We start from the raw sequence: 17,450 nt of genomic DNA, 5'->3' as shown, positions 1-17,450 counted from the left end.
ATTGAAATTTGATGAGTTTATTCATGAAAGAGAATTTTATAAAAATTTTAACTTCGTGAAGAAAAAGCTTGTTTTGTCCATAAAATCCGAGTTTTTAATTTCATGTTATCTCGGCGTTTCAAGTGATTGTAAAATATTTAGAATCAAAGTTGTAAAAAATATATATGTGGGCATTGAACAAAATTTTCAATGTTTTCTTCAAAAAAACTGAGCTGGTTTCAAATTATTAGAAGGCACTCCATTTAAATCAAAAAGTACTAGCTTGACGATCGGGCAAATCATTTCTTTATAATTAGCAGAAAAGTAAAATACAATTTGCCCATGTTTATAGCCAAAAATCCTTAATAATAATTAAAAAAAGAATAGTACCGATTAGTTTTAACAGAGATTGTCCGAGCCTTTTCTTTAAAGTTAATTGTTAAACAAAAAGTTTAACGATTTTGATGACGATGGTCTTAAAGAACATACTAAAATATTGTAGCACTACATCAAGTCGCTCAATATTTAAAAAAATATCAAAATTTCAACTAAGGATAAGTGGCATTTTGCTATATCACAAGTTGCAAAAACTTCTGAAATTGTAATAACGAACCTAGTCAATAAGAATTCCGATTTAGCAACTTCTAAAATTGTGTCAATAAATCTTTGAAGTTTTGGTACGATCCTTTATTTTATTTTTTACTTTTTAAAGGCCTATAATAGTTCAGGATATTGATTACAATCATAAACTCTATCACCATACAAAGTTTTATCAAAATCGCCTGAACAAATATTCAACAATTATTTTTGACCGCCAGATGGAATTTTTTTTACTTTTTTTACTAGATCTCCAAAACCGCTAGACCTGCCTTCATAAAAATTTGATCGGTTTTTCATCTTGTTAATACAAGTAAAATGTTTTTTGAATTATTTTAATCGGACGCTCCGTTCTCTTAAAAAAATTTCATTTTTAATTTTTTTGCGATTACAATAACTTACCCTACGGGAAGTTGAAAAGTTCAGAATTTTTAGTATATTTCAAAATAAATTTTTCTTCAAAAAGTCTTTTTTTTAAAAAAGTAAATTTTTGTCAAACATTTATAGTTTCTCAAAAGTCTAATTTTTTCAGAGTATTTTTTTTTCAAAAATGTTAATCTTTTTAATTTTTTTTTTTTTTTGGTACGGGAAGTTCCAGCAATTTGCCTTAAGGCACGATGCCATGCGCCCCACTAGTTGATTAGATTAATCAAAGAGTATCTTAATTGAATTTCATCAAATGGCTTTTATATCAGTGTAGTTGTAGGCAAATATCTGCGACAAATCAAATTTTGGCTTACATATACGTTTTTCCAAATTTGGTGTCAGACAATCTTACACTGAATCACAGTAAACAATCGAACTTGAAAGATCGGATTTTCTGGTAAAAACTTAAATGTCTCCCTCGGTTTAAAACTAAAATGATTTTTGAGAAAAAATATGATTTTTAGAGCAAAATTAAATTTACATTAAATGGCGGACAAAAAAAAATAAAAGTTTATTCAAAAACTTTGTGAACTAAACCTAAATTGCAAAAATTATGTGATTCATTGCTTATAATCTGTGGCAACAACATAATCCCACCTCAGCCTATTAAAAAATTTATTGATTGAATCGATTGGATATCAATTGGATAAAATTAATAATTGAGATACATGTAAAGTGTTGTAATAAATGGGTAAGTAAAGATCGTTAAAATGCTTTTGCAGAGATAAGTATAGATTTATTGATTAAACCAGCCATTGTATTTTATAAACTTGTGGGATGAGTAGATTGCCATATTCGTCTAAGGGTTTGTTTGAACAATTATATTTGTTTGTGAAGATTACAAAATTATTTACGTAGGTTAAGATATTTCACGTAATGAAACTTTAATAATTATATAGGATAGAACGGGGTTTAAAGGTCCGCGGTAAAAAGGTCCTCCGCCGATATTTGAAAAAACAGTAAACTTAATTTTTTTAACAAAAATATTTGAAAGTAGAGGGGAAAAGATAATAACCAGCCAACTCCTTGATTTTTACGACGTTGCTATCGGAAAACACGGCTATGTTTCATAACAAAAGCATTTTCTTTAGTTCTCAGTTAGTTTTTTGGTTGTGAGCACTGTTGTTTAGTTTACGAGACCTCAATATAACTTTTAGGTATACGAAATTTGATTGCTTGATAAAATATTATTTTTTAGTTATATTCAACAATTACTTTTATATATCCTCTATCACACCCAAGTGGGGTAAAAAGGACTAACAGAACTTTCGCCCTGGCAAAATTGTAAGAAATAGAAAATACCAGATAAATTAGGAAAAAAAGTAAATTAAGCTAAAGAAGTAATTTCTCAAAAGATAAATCTAATGAATAGTTATTCGAACTCTATATAAATATTTCTGACAAAATACTAGATCAAGGTTATTTGCAGTGTTATCCCTGTAAAATTAGCAAATTGTGAATTACCTTTAAAATTAAAATAACACATTCGGCCTGTTTGCCCCCTGGCCGTTTCAATTTACCCCGCCTATAGGGTAAAAAGGACCAGGTTACAAATGTTTGAAAAACAGCAAAAAAAACATGTTTCTGATGACTTGGTTGAAAGATTTAGTGAATATAGTTACTTGTTGTGATGTAAATGGTTTGGTTCACAATATAATTGCTCAAATTGGAATATTACAAAGATAACATATCTTAATTTAATAAAATTTAACACGGATTAAAACGGGTAGGAATAAAATTGAATGTATATATTTTAACACATAAAACTTCCATCAATATAAAGCGTACAACGAGATAATCTAAAGTTCTCAGTTAATGAATTGAGCATCTGCTATACGATTTACTAATGCTTCTCAGTCTGTGTAAATAATTTTCTAAGTTATATTTTTAAGTTACCCAAGAAACACAATCTAACGCATAACTGATATATACAAAAATCCCTGTTTAATTAGAGAAATTATAAAAAAAAAGTTTTTAATCCATAGTAAAAATTTAATTGTTTAACTATTACTGTTTATTGATTGACCAAGTTAAAAGTAAACTTTGGAGTGTGTGAAAATACGGAATTTATCAACTGATATAATTAAAATTAAAACTAGTTGATTGAAATAACATTTAGCCTTGAAGCAAGTTGCATGAACTTCCCGAAATGTGTAATAATTGACTTAATCAACCGAAATTGAGATTTAGATATTTAGTTAAAATTTTTAACTATTTATAACGAGAATAAAGTTGTCGCTTCCAATTGAATCTAAACATTGCTAAATTTACAAATGAAATTTCTCAAACATATTTAAATTTTCTGTAATTATATTAATTATAGTGCACAATAACATGTGCTTGTATTTCCTAAAATTGTAGCTTATTATTCCATATTTTAATGAATTGACAATGTTCGACTTATCACAATACAAAAGCAAATCCTGACATAAATTTTGACTATAATATATTTTCAAACATTGATGAACTTTGGAAATTAAACTACTTGCTAAAGGGCCGTAAAATTTTAGTATGTTCTTCATAACCCTGATATATATAAACATAAAAAGTGTTATCAAAAAAAAATTTTTCAGCAGTTAATTACGGAGAAACGACAAGGTCGATCTTTGTCCAGAATTAATCAGCAAGACCTCCAAATAATATCTTTTGAATAGTTTTTGAATTTTTAAAAACAATTCAGAATTTTTGGCTAAAACGTAGATGGAAAGTTTTTCACTTTTCTGCTACTTACAAAAAAAAATGGTTTACATCAAAAACCTACCAAACGTGAGTGCTCAAGTTTTATCGAATGGTTTTTAAATTTTTGAAATCGACTCAACCGTTTTTGAGAAAACGTCGATCGAGAATTAATTTTGACAAACATCAAAAAAGAGCTACTCATTTTTTCTAACTTTGATGATTTTTTAAAATTAAACGACTTGTTGTAGGGCCATAATATTTTAGTATATTCTAGAAGACCATGATATCCATCTGCAAAAAAAATCGTAAAAATCGTCTAATCTTTTTTTTAACAGTTAATTACAAGAACATATGACAGCGGAGAATTTGTTATTAAAATTTGCTTTATGAAAATAAATTTAATTATTCACTTCAATATTATTTGTTAGCATTTTAGTGAATAATATATGTATTCGAAGAAACTTTTGAGCTTTATATTTTTAGAAAAACCGACTAGCTAATTTTATGTTTTCTCAACGTTTCAATTGATTTTGAAACGCTTGAGACCAAATTTGCTAAAATTGTGTGTGTGTGTTTACATGTAAGCCAAAATTAGACTTTTTTGTCGACATTTTCTAAAAAATGCTACTCATAAGAATTCGCTAAAATTGTGTGTGTGTTTGTATGTAAGCCAAAATTAGACTTTTTTGTCGACATTTTCTGAAAAATGCCACTCAATAAGAATTCGCGCTGATTATAATTGATATAGATTTATAATTATATTAGTTAGGTAAGTGCAAAATTTTGCAACTATTATCGCTAAAATCCTATCTAAAACAGATAGAAATCGCCCTGATTAATTTTGTTAATGATCGGTTGAGCCGATTCTTCGTAATAATTGTCAAAAAAATGTTTGTCGATTTTGATGATACTTTTTATAACTCTATTTTATAAAATTTTTATGAAACTTTTATAAGTCCATATTCATAACTTTCCAAAAATATTAAAGGCTAAAAAAATGGTTTAGTTATGAAAATTTACAGTTAAAAATAAAGAACACATAAAAGTGGTTGAAACTCAATTATGTCGATTAAAAATGCCACTTACAACTAGTTAATTTTGAGAAGAACTGAAGTGACTCTTCAAATACAGAGCAATAAAGGCACTTCCAATATTGTATTGAGGAAAAAAATCAACTGGCATATGGCACATGGGAGTGAAATTTAATTAAACTTTAATGCATTTTAACTGGAATATCGTAAAAAGAAATTACCAATAAAAAGATAAATATTTGTTAATAGAATATAAACCGTATTTAAATCTAGGGTCAGTATTATGTGGGTTCATGTAGTCCATATGCTAACAATTTTTACTACCTTATACAACAAAGTGATCGAAAAAATATTCGTTGCGCCTGGACAGCTATTTATTTTCGGTTCTTAATTTGTATGGTGAAAGTTAATTTGAAAGCAAAAATGATTATTAAAATCACTATCGATATTTTACAATGCAAATATGTTTACCAGATTTCCTATCTTTTGGTCTACCTGTCTATATGACTAATTGTCTACCTCTCTACCTGTCTACCAGTTTACCTGTCAACCTGTTTATCACTCAACTTGTTTGTCAATCATCCAATTTACAGGTCTACTAATTTACCTGTCTACCAGCTTACCTGTACACCAATTCACCTGTCCACCAATATATCTGTTCACCAACAAGCCTATTCAAACTACAAATATCAAACTACAAATTTAGCTGTTCACTAATGTATCTGTCCACCAATTTAACGGTCCACTAATTTATGTGTCTACCAATTTACCTGTCCACCATTTTACCTGCCTACCAATTTACATGTCAACCAATTTACCTGTCATCTCGTTTTACTTATCTACTAATTTACCTACCGACTTGTTTATCTGTCTATATATTCATCTATCTACCAGTTGTCCTGTCTACCATTTTACATATTCTCTAATTTTCCTGTCCACCGGTTTACCTATCTACCAAATTACCTGTTTACCTGTTCATCTGTCTACGTATGCATCTATCTATCTGTTTAACTTTTTATCTGTTAACCTGTTCACTTGTCTGCCAGTTTACTTGTCTACCAGTCTGCTAGTCTACCAATTACCAATTAATTAAAAAATATATAATTACTATGATAATTCTTACAAAAAAGAAGTTTGTCGTAGGATATCAAAAATTTAGTGTTTTATGTGTTTTTTTATATACAATCAATGTAGTCAGATAATGTAATTAGGATAAATCCAAATTTGTCTGAACCAAAAAATAATGGAACTCATTTATATACATAGATAGAAGTACAAAATATAATAAATCATATAATAACGATTTTATAGATAGAACCAGTCTAAAACAAATAGGAAAATGTAAAAAATTTCAAGGTTTGTGCTAACATATAGAGCAACATTTTTCTGTAGAAACTATCACGAAAAAATGGACCAGAAAAATACATTTAAATTTCGTAGTCAAGCTCTGGATAAAATTGTTGAATTAAAGGAAAAGTAAATACTGGATTTTAATGTACAAAAATAATAATAATACTATTTATATTTTCAATAATTTAGAAAAATATAATATATTTAGTCACTTCCAGACGTTCTAAATTCTTTCCTAAATAACGTGTTCCGTTATTAAATTAAGGAGAGATAATTATAGAAGTTTTGTGCCAAGAATAAATTATATAATAATAGTACAGTAATTTTCTTTATTGTATAATCTTTATAATATATAAACCTCCACGCACAATTTATTGAATGAAATTACAAATATTGCACAAACATGTACTGGACGGTTTACCATTCATTTCTTCAATAGCATTTTGACACCCACTCGAATAATGTTTTACGCTGAGTTAAGTCTTCATATGCCTAAGGTCTAAGATTCCCAAAATTAAAATGGAATATATTGATAATAAATAAATATATTCATCATCAAAAGCATTTATATATTGGCAGAAGAAGTTTGTTTTAACCAGAATATTTTATGTTTTTTTAAAGTTGAAAGTCATTCTGAACCGAATGGAACCAAATGTATATAAAATGTGGTGTATATGAGCTGATTTTTTATCTTTTGTCGACGTTTTTTCATAACCGGCAACACAGATTTTAAAAATTTAAAAGCCATTCAATGAAACTCGATAGACACTCTCGTTGGTTTGTTCTTAGAGACGATCATCCAAACAGTTTCTTTCTAATTAGCAGATAAGTGCAATTTTCATCGGAAAATTAACAAAGGCGAGCGCTTATATAGAGTTTTTTCGCATTGCTTTTAAATTTTTGAAATTGGTTCAGCCGTTATTGAGAAAATGTAGACGAAAGACTAAATTTTGACTCACGTCAAAAAACCTTTCTCATTTGTTCAGAATTTGATGATTTTTCAAAATTCAACCACATAATATTCTAGTATGTTCTAAAAGACTATGGTCCTTATCATCAAAAAATTTTCATAAAAATAAATTATTGGCAATTCATTACGAAGAAACGGCCCGCCCGACTTTTACTAAAGGCTAATCAGTTTTTATACTTAACCAACATCTTTTGGAAAGTTTTTACTTTCCGTGAGGAAAGTTATAGCAATCGCAAAAAAATGAAAATAATATTTTTTTATATATCTTTAGCTTTCAGAGGCTTCTGAACATTTGACATACCTTATTGTTATGGATGTAAGTGTGTGCGTGTGTATATTCGGATACAAAATTTTCATCAACAATTTCGGGACCACGGTTCAACCGATTCTTATTGACTGGGAGACGTGCTGATTAGTTTTTGGCAGAGACTATTCAGCCGTTACGGAGATACGGAGCAAAGAGTGCAGAAAATTGAAATCGAGTTTTTGAGAGAACGGAGTATCCGATTTGAATGATTTTATTGGTATTGACAAAATGAAGAACTGATTGAAATTTTATTTATTTATGTTGGGAAAAAAATATTTTGGAAAGGCCGGTGTAGCAGCTGCGGAGATCTAATAAAATATTTAAAAAGAATACTATTTGAAAATGATCATTCGACATATGCACATTTTATAGGAATTTAAATAATAAGAGCCGTGCCAATGTCCATCTGTATGACTGCGAAGCAGCGCTTACGAGCTTTCATTTTTAATCTATAAAACAGTTACGCAGCGCGATTGCTTTGAAAAGAAGTTCAAATTTTTCAAAAATTTCAAGGTATCAAAAAAAAATTCAAATTATTCCGAAAAGATTTTTTTTCAAAAGTTTCAAAAATCTCTTTCTTTTTAAGTTTTCATAAAGATTAAACCTTTTTTAATAATTTAAATTTTTAGTACGAGAAGTTCCAGCAATTAGCCTAGTTGAATTTTTAAAATCGATTCAAGATTTTGGGCTAAAGTTTGGAAGAAACTTTTTTCACTTTTGTGCTAATTATGAAAAAACAGCTCGCTCGGTTGTTGCACAAAACTAATCATTTCTTCTCTATATCGAGTTACATAGTCTAACTTTCAAATTTTAAAATCGGTTCAGCTGTTTCGGGAAAAACTTACAAAAACACACATGCATACTTTTTGCCAATTCGGTCTCAAACGATTCAGAGCGACTTGAAGTCGGATTTTTTCATGAAAACAAACTATATCCTTGTAAAGTTAAAAAGTTATAAATGTTTAATACATTTTTTTATATATTTTGAATAGTTTGTAAACAAGGGCATACCGTATCTTCAAAATGTAGTAAATGTTTATAAGAGAACAATTAAATATTTTTTTGAGAAAAGAGGATGCTTTTAGTTCAGAAAAATGAAATCATAAATAATAATAACCACCCAGAAAAATTCATAAATCAATAATAGTTATACTAAAATTATAAAAATACGTACATATAATAATGTTTTTCAAATTATTTATATTCTTTTGTTTGCCTATTTTTTGTTTCTGAGCGAAATTAGCGCTGGGTACATCTAAAACGTATAGAAATGAAGACATTCGAATACGAATAAAAAATACTTGATTATAAAAAAGTTGTAGTACTTCTGCATCAAAGTAATTTGTACACCCACTGTATTTGATTGTAATGTTTGGATTTAACCATTCTCTATTATGTCCATATGCGCTCCATAATATGTGTACAAGAATTATTAAGAAAAAGAAATAATAGTCAGAATGATATACGAAGGCAGCGCTGAGTAGAATATTTTCTCACAGTACAGTCACTCATTCCATTTATATTAAACGACTAATCATCTCGGTAAAAGTATCTTAATAAAAGTCTTAATGATAATTAGTTACATATTTGAATCTGAAAATATATACTTATTATTGTACCTACTTTTCGACTTAGTACATAAATATAAAATCTATGTCGACCGGGGCTTGAAGGTCCGCCAGTAAAAAAATCCACCACCGATATCTCAAAAGCAAATAAAGTTAGACATTTTTCAACAACAATATTTGAAAGTAGAGGTCAAAAAATAAGTAAGCAGCCATCGCTTTAAAATTAGCAAACTCGCTATCTAGAGATAAACGGCCATGTTCGAAAATCCATAATAAAAGTATTTTCTTTCGTTAACATTTTTTTGGCTACTGTTGTTTAGTTCATGAGACCTTAATATGATTTTTAGGTAAACGTTATTTAATTGTTTTACAAGATGTATTGTTATTTTGAAGTTAGATCTAACAAATTTTCTTATAGAACCCACTTGTAGTTGGGATAAAAAGGACCAACTGAACCTTTACCCTGACAAAGTTATAAACAATAAAATAAATTGTAAATAAAAAGTAAATTAAAATAGATAAATTATATTTGCTGCTGATATTTCCGACGAAACACAAAATCTAGATTATATACAGTCTGATCTTTGTAAAAAAAATTGCATAGGTAAATCATATTTTGCCTTGATTGAATAGCTATTAATTTGAATAATTATTCCAACTCTGCTCATATTTCGAACGAAACACAAGATCTAGGTTATATACAGTCTTATCTTTGTAAAAAATGCCCATAAAATTTATCTTTTGCACTGGTTGAACTGCTATTATTTCGAAAAATCCTCTCAAAATTAAAAATTAGACATTTGTTCTATTTGCCACTTGTATGTATCATTTTACCCTGCCTAAGGGGTAAAAAGGACCAGTTGATATTTTTTTCTGCTTTTTACTGATTGTCTGACATTGTTTTGGCATTTTCTGTTACTAAATAAAGTTACTAATAAGTTTTCTACTAACTAAGACATTCCTTTTTTATATTATCAATAAAGTTTTTTTCTTATTTTAACTTGATTGGCATTGTGTATAACACATTTTTTAAATTGAAACTTAACTACATGTTGCATATTTTACTCTTTAGTGAAGTATATTTTCTATTTTTAATTCTTTTTGACACTGGTTGCTAGATCTCAATTTTTATCGATTCATCATGCAACTTGTCTTAAGGCAAAATGCCACTGATACCTGGTTAATAATTTTCTGTCAAATATTTATTTATTATTCGAACATTTCTAACAATTTCTCACGAAAACACAAGTTTTTTCCATATAAAGAAACTCGAAGTATCATAAGTTCAATTCCATCACCTATCTCCAAAATTCTCACATGCCCCAATGGAGACATTAAAATTTCGGCACCGCATGGTGTACTAGATCAATAAATATGTTTACTATAGAGATTTACTTATCATCAAGACGATTCAAGTTTTCATACAAATGTCTCAAAGAATATTTTTAAGTAATATTTATACAACATGATCGAAGGAGCTAAAATTTTTATGATGTAATAAATTGAAGCAACGCGCAAAGTTTTATTATTTATAAAGATACGATTTAGCTTCATTCTTATTTATTTGAGCTATTTGGATTTTGATGAATTTAGATTCACAATTCATAATATTATGCTTAAATATTTTTTAACTTGTATTTTTATATTGATTACCGAGTATTAATAAGATCTTATATTTTACCCATTTTTTAATTTTTTCAAATATATTTTCAACTTCCCGTAGGGTAAGTTATTGCAATGGGCCGAAAATCGAAATTGAAAATTTTTACATTTCTCGACATTTTGAACGTTTCTGAACATTTTGGCATACCTCAGAAAAAAGGATGTGTGTGTGTGTGTGAGCGTGTATGTATGTATGGATACAATTTTTCGTCCACGTTTTCGGGCGCACGGATTAACCGATTTGAATAGTTCAAAAAACATTCGATTCCTATTGATTGGAAGTGCTGATTAGTTTTTGGCAAAGGCAAGTCCAGCCGTTTCGGAGATACGGAGCAAAGAGTGGAGAAAATAAAAATTGAGTTTTTGAGAGAACGGAGCATCCGATTTGAATGATATAAAAAACATTCAATTAGTAATGATTGGGAGAAGGGGTGATTAGTTTTTGGCAAAGGCAGGTCCAGCGCTTTTGGAGATATAGAGGTAAATGTGCAAAAAATGGCAGTTTTTAAGAGAACGAAGCGACCGATTTGAATGATTCAAAGAACTTTTTGCTTGTTTTAACAAAATAATTGATTTAGGAAAAAAAATTTGTTTCAAGATGTACCTCGATTAGGATAGCGTTTATCAATTTTGCACGACGATCAGCCAAACCGTTTTTTGTAAATAGCAGAAAAGTGAAAAAAATTTTGTTCGCGTTTTATCACGCAATTCTGAATTGATTTTGAAAATTCAAAAAACGTTCGAAAGATATTGGTTGCGATTCGTGCTGATTAGTTTTTGGTAGAGATTTAATTTCCTGTAATAAACGGTTAAAAAAAAATTCGACGATTTTTATGTTTTTTTTTTGACGGTAGATACCATAGTCTCACAGATCATACTAAAATATTACGGTCCTACGACAAGTCGCTTAATTTTAAAAAATTGTCAAAGTTTGCAAATATTAGTATCGTTCTTTTGGCGTTTGTCAAAATTAGACCTTTCTTCGACGATTGCTCAAAAACGCCTGAACCGATTTCAGAAATTTAAAAGCCATTCGATGTATCTCAATGAGCACTATAGTTTGTCAGTTTTGTGAGACGATCGGCCGAGCCGTTTCTTTGTAATTTGAAAAAGAGTGTTGAACTTTTCGTCCACATTTAAGCTCATTCTACCGAATAGATTTTAAAAAATCAAAAACTGTTATTTCAATTTTGATGGAACTGTTTTTGGCGATATACATGTATATCATGGTCTTATAGAACTTACTGAAATATAACGGCCTTACGAGAAGTAATTCATCGTAATTCATAAGGTTAATTTTAAAAATTCATCAAAGCTTGAAAAAATAAGTAATGTTTTTTGACGTTTGTTAAAATTAAAATTAGACGATTTACTTTGTATAACGATAGAGTGTTTCTTTCGTTTACAATTATGTGTGATAAATCCACTCAAAATACTTTTAATCACTTATAAATTAATTTATATTTTATTGATTATGTCAATTATTTACACATATCGGGAAGTTCTTGTAACTTGCCTCAAGGCAAAATACCAATACCAACTAGTTAGTTTTTTAAACATATTATGAATAAATAATTTTACTATTTAGTTCAATATCTAGAACAATGTTCGCACATAACAAATTAACACTTAATTCAAATAAGGTTCACCAAATTTTTAATTAACAAACACATACATTTTTATAAGTAGTCAAAAAATAATAGAACATACTCTAAACAAAAAGTTTCTGATTTAAAGAAATCGGCAAACTTTATGTAGTAGCAAAAGTGTTGTGAAAAAACATTTTTGAAAATTAACAAATCAAAATAATGTCAAATATGGGTTGAAATTTAAATTCTTTGAATACAATATGTTGCTAGTGAACTGAAAATAATAGCCATGAAACATTATGCCGTCTTAGAAAATCCTTTATAACATCATCTTTGTATAAAAATCTTTCACGTAATACACAGGTACGCATTAGTCAATTTTTTTGGAAGGCATCCATAAATTCGGATTTATTGCTTAATGTGATAAAAACTACACAAATTACAGGAGAGTTGATTAACTAAATAATAGACTAGTTGGTATTAGTATTTTGCCTTAAGGCAAGTGACATTAACTTTCCGATATGTGCAAATAATCGACTTAATCTATACAGAGTAATTGAAAATATACCGAGTGGATTTATTACACATATTTGAAAACGAATGAACACGTTATCTCGGAGTATTTTCTAAAAGCAAATTTTCAGAAATCAATAATTTTTATAATTGAACCAGTTTGCGTAGGACTTTAATGGTTTTTTAGTATGTTCATTAAGACCAAGTACTCTATCGTTATATCAAGTAAATCGTCTAATTTATACTTGTTCATCTATGCGTCTAATTTTAATTTCAACAAACCTCAAAATGACTACTCATTTTCTTAAACTTTGATGAATCTTTAAAATTAAACTATTTGTCATAAGGCCGTAATATTTCAGTAAGTTGTACAAGACCTATATCAAGGTCGCCAAAAAAAATTTCATAAAAATCGGCTTAATTTATTTTTCAATAGTTAATTACAAGTAAACGGCTTGGTAGATTTAGAGCTTGAATATGGACGAAAAGTTTAACATCTTTTTCTAAATTACAAAGAAACGGCTTAGCCGATGCTCGCACAAAACTGGCAAACGATAGTCGCCATTGAGATACATCAAATGGCTTTTCTGAAATCGGTTCAGGCGTTTTTGAACAAACGTCGATGAAAGGTCTAATTTTGATAAAACCCATAAAAAACTATACTAATTTTTGTAAACTTTGGAGAGTTGTCGTATGGCCGTAATATTTTAGTATGATCTATAAGACTATGGTATGTACTGTCAAAGTAAAAATAATAAAAATCGTCGGAAAGAATTAATACTTTATTACAATAAAACCTCCCAACCGATTTTTACCAAAAACTAATCAGCACGATTTCAAACCAATATCTTTCGAACCGTTTTTGAATTTTCAAAATTGATTTAGAATTGCGGGCTAAAACATGTACGAAAAATTCTTCACTTTTCTGCGATTTAGCGAAAACTGATAAACGCTAGTTCTCATTGAGATACATCGATTGGCTTTTAAATTTTTGAAATCGGTTTAGCCGTTTATTGAAAAAACGTTGATTTACGGCAAAAAATCTATTTACACACACACACACATACTTTTTCCACATTTGGTCTCATTCGACTCAGAATGGCTTGAAACGTTGAAAAAACACGAAATTAGCGAATCGGATTTTTTATCAATGCATAAACTTCTCCTTCGGGAAGTTATTAAAGATCGGCAAAGCCCTTGTTTTGTAATTAATTGTTGATAAGTTTTTGTTTGACGATTTTAAGGAAACTTCACATGTCGATAGATTTATAGACCCACACTTAACTTGGGCTCACAAAAAGTGATTTGATTATGAAAAAATCATTAAAGTTTGGAGTAATAGTACGCATCAATATATTATATGTTTTATAAAAGTTGATAAATCTGAATTGCTATTGAGCCGTTTATTTACATACGGTAGTAGGTTTTAGTAACCTGTGAAAACTAAACCGTAGGCCAAATCACGCCAAATTACACATATCAAACATCTATTGAAGAAAAATTTATAGTTATAATTCATCAGTGTAATTTTTTTTTAATTAGGGGTAACTAGCGGTGCTTTAAGGCAAATTGCTGGACGGTACCATAATGAAATATCAAAAGGTCGCTCGACTGTATTGTTAGAAGCGTATGTTCTTAGAAAGGTTTTGCTATGCTCCTCTGAAAACTATATCAAACTTTTCAATATTCTATGCTATACAATATGCTTTGAGTTGTCCGAATTTTAAATTAAGTTTTAATTTTTATTTGGCTTTTGAAGCGTGTCATAGAAGCCGCTAAGCTTCTCAACAAAAGGATTAAGAAGGATTTTCTACCCTTTCCTTATTTACCCTTACCTTGCAATAGTTCCTATATATATAGGCAAAAATTGTGTTTTATTTATTTAGAATAAATCAGGTATTCTATAGTTAAAAATGGTGACAGTTCGTTTTCAATTAAAAATCGTATCGAATAGCATGTCGATATTTTAATTTTTTACTTTTGAAGCAAATGTATTGCAAATATTTGTTCATAATAGATTTCGAGTATACAATGAACACGGAGGGAAGTGAACTATTTTTAAATCTTTTATTGGAAAAAGAAGAATTTATTCCTAACTTTGCGGTTTATTTCATTGGTAAAGATTGCAGCGTGTGAATTTTTGACCTTTCTTAAGCTAGCAAGACTAAATTGGCAAAATCGATCCGGACCTGTTGTATTATTTAATACTTATTTTGTAATAATTTGTACCAAAAAAATTTGTATCACGTGCCGTTTAAAAAAAAACACGTGGCGCTGCTAGCTTTAATATTAAGATAGCAAGTCCACTTTTTGTTTTAGAAGAAAATAATTTGTACCACCAAAAAAATCGAAAATAGCTACTAAAATTAGTACCTCATGACAGCTGGACCGCCCTAATATTAGATGTTTTATGAAGATAGTGCAGAGCAAAAGCCTGAATTGATGTCAAAAAAAAAATAGAAACAATTTTTTTTTCAAAAGCAATTAATTATAATTCAAAAAACATTCGATTCCTATTGATAAGGACACGTGCTGGTTAGTTTTTGGCAAAGGCAGGTCTAGCCATTTCGAGGATACAGGGCAAAAAGTGCTACAAAAGGTAATTGAGTTTTTGAAAGAACGAAGCTTGCATTTTTTGTATCGACAAAATGAAGAACTGATTGAATTTGAAAAATTTCAAAATACAAAAAAAATTAAAATCATTTTTTCAAAGTTTTCAAAAAAGTTTTTTGAAAATTTTCTCCAAGAATTGTCCCCTCAGAATTGCCTCTGTCATCGTTCATTGTCCTGCTGATACAATATATAAGTATTTTCTATCAGAATGCGCATACCGTTGCATTTGCTCTCCATTCGAAGCTTATTCTTAATACGATGTCTTCGATGAAAAGATTGATATCTGATGCGATGAATAAAAAGCATGAAGCATTGACAAATGAGACATTCAATCCCGTATTAAACATATAATAATATATGAAGAGGTTTAAAGTTTAAGGTCTTCCACTGAATTCATTGTTATGGAAATTTCGTAAGTGATGGGCTAAAGTTCAGCTGAGCACATATACTGATCCTAATATTCAATTCGGAATTTCGTTAAAACAACAATTCGTTTTTTTTTTCATTCGAGTTTAAAGTCTAAGCAAGCTTATTGTTATTCAAATTGTTCGTTGGTATGCATGATTTTCAATTAATTATGTATGAATGTGCACTAGAAGTAACCAAGTTTTATTGAAATTGATGTACTAGTCAATTTTCATCCAAAACAGAATATAAATTTTAACAAAAATTTCCTAAATATGACTGTATTAAAATTAAATCTCTAAGTTAAAAAAAGTATTTATTATAGCAAGGCATTCATTAGAACTTTAAAGTTGATAAAGGAGTATCGAAAAAATGTGAATTAAAATAGCAGTAATCATCACATGGTGCATAAATTTTATCTGAATAGTGTTTCGTAATGACAAAATTAATAAATTTTAGTTTACTTACCTATTTTAAATTTTTTTTTGCAATAATTTGAGATTACAGGACAATGATTACAAATCAGAAGACAAAAAAGTTATAAACAAAAATTGTAAATGACCTGATTAATTTTCAATATGAAACAACAATTATTGTACGGTCATTAATAAACTAGTTGGGTGTATGGCATCGTGCAATAAGGCAAATTGCTAGAACTTCCCGTACCGTAACGAAATGTTCGAGGTATTGTATTATAAGTATTGCAACATTGTCTAATATTTATAAGAATTATATAAACTGAATTGCAAAATTGAAATTATTTGTAATTAAAGTATATTAGAATTATAGTCAGAATTAAAAATAAAATCTGAATTATTTTCGATATACAAAAAAATTTTTTTTTGAAAAAAAAATATTGAAAAAAAAAGTTGAAACAAAATTTTTTTTTCGATAATCAATTATTTTGCTAAGACAAGCAGAAAGTTCTTTGAATCATTTAAATCGGACGCTTAGTTCTCTCAAAAACAGTCATTTTTGCACATTTAGCTCCGTATCTTCAAAATGGTCTGCCTTTGCCAAAAACCAATAAACACTTCTCCCAATCATTATTAATTGAATGTTTTTTAGATCATTCAATTCGGATGATCCGTTTTCTCAAAAACTCAATTTCTATTTTCTGCACTCTTTGCTCTTTATCTCCGTAACTGCTGCACCTGCCTTTGCCAAAAACTAATCAGAATATCTCCCTATCAATAGGAATCGAATGTTTTTTGAACCATTCAAATCGGTTGATCCGTGCGCCCGAAGCGTGACCGAAGAATTGTATCCATACATACATTCACACACACACACATCCATTTTTTCTGAGGTATGTCAAAATATTCAGAAACCTTCAAAACGTCGAGAAATGTAAAAATTTTCAATTTCGATTTTCAGCCCATTACAATAACTTACCTTACGGGAAGTTAAAAATTAAATGACATTTTAAAAACTAATTTTAATATTAGTTTTTAAAAGATATCAGTTACAGATTAAGTTTCTATATTGTATAGACAATTAATTAACTTTCCATAGGGTAAGTTATAGTAATCGTCAGAGCGTTTTGAACATTTGGGCAAAATTAGAAAAAATACAATTTTTTGTCCACGTCCACGAGCACGGATCAACGGATTTGAATGATTCAAAGAGCAATCCATTCCTATAGGGAGACGTACTGATTAGTTTTTGGCAAAGGTTGATTCAGCCGTTTCGGGGATACGGAGCAAAGAATGCAGAAAATGAAAATAAAGTTTTTAAAAGAACAGAGCATTCGATTTGAAT

The sequence above is a fragment of the Ctenocephalides felis genome, unplaced genomic scaffold (genome assembly GCF_003426905.1).
Source record: "Ctenocephalides felis isolate EL2017-DRISC unplaced genomic scaffold, ASM342690v1 CF-g0.4_SCAFFOLD_03573, whole genome shotgun sequence".
Classification (NCBI taxonomy): Eukaryota; Metazoa; Arthropoda; class Insecta; order Siphonaptera; family Pulicidae; genus Ctenocephalides; species Ctenocephalides felis.
This window is presented reverse-complemented; position numbering follows the sequence as displayed.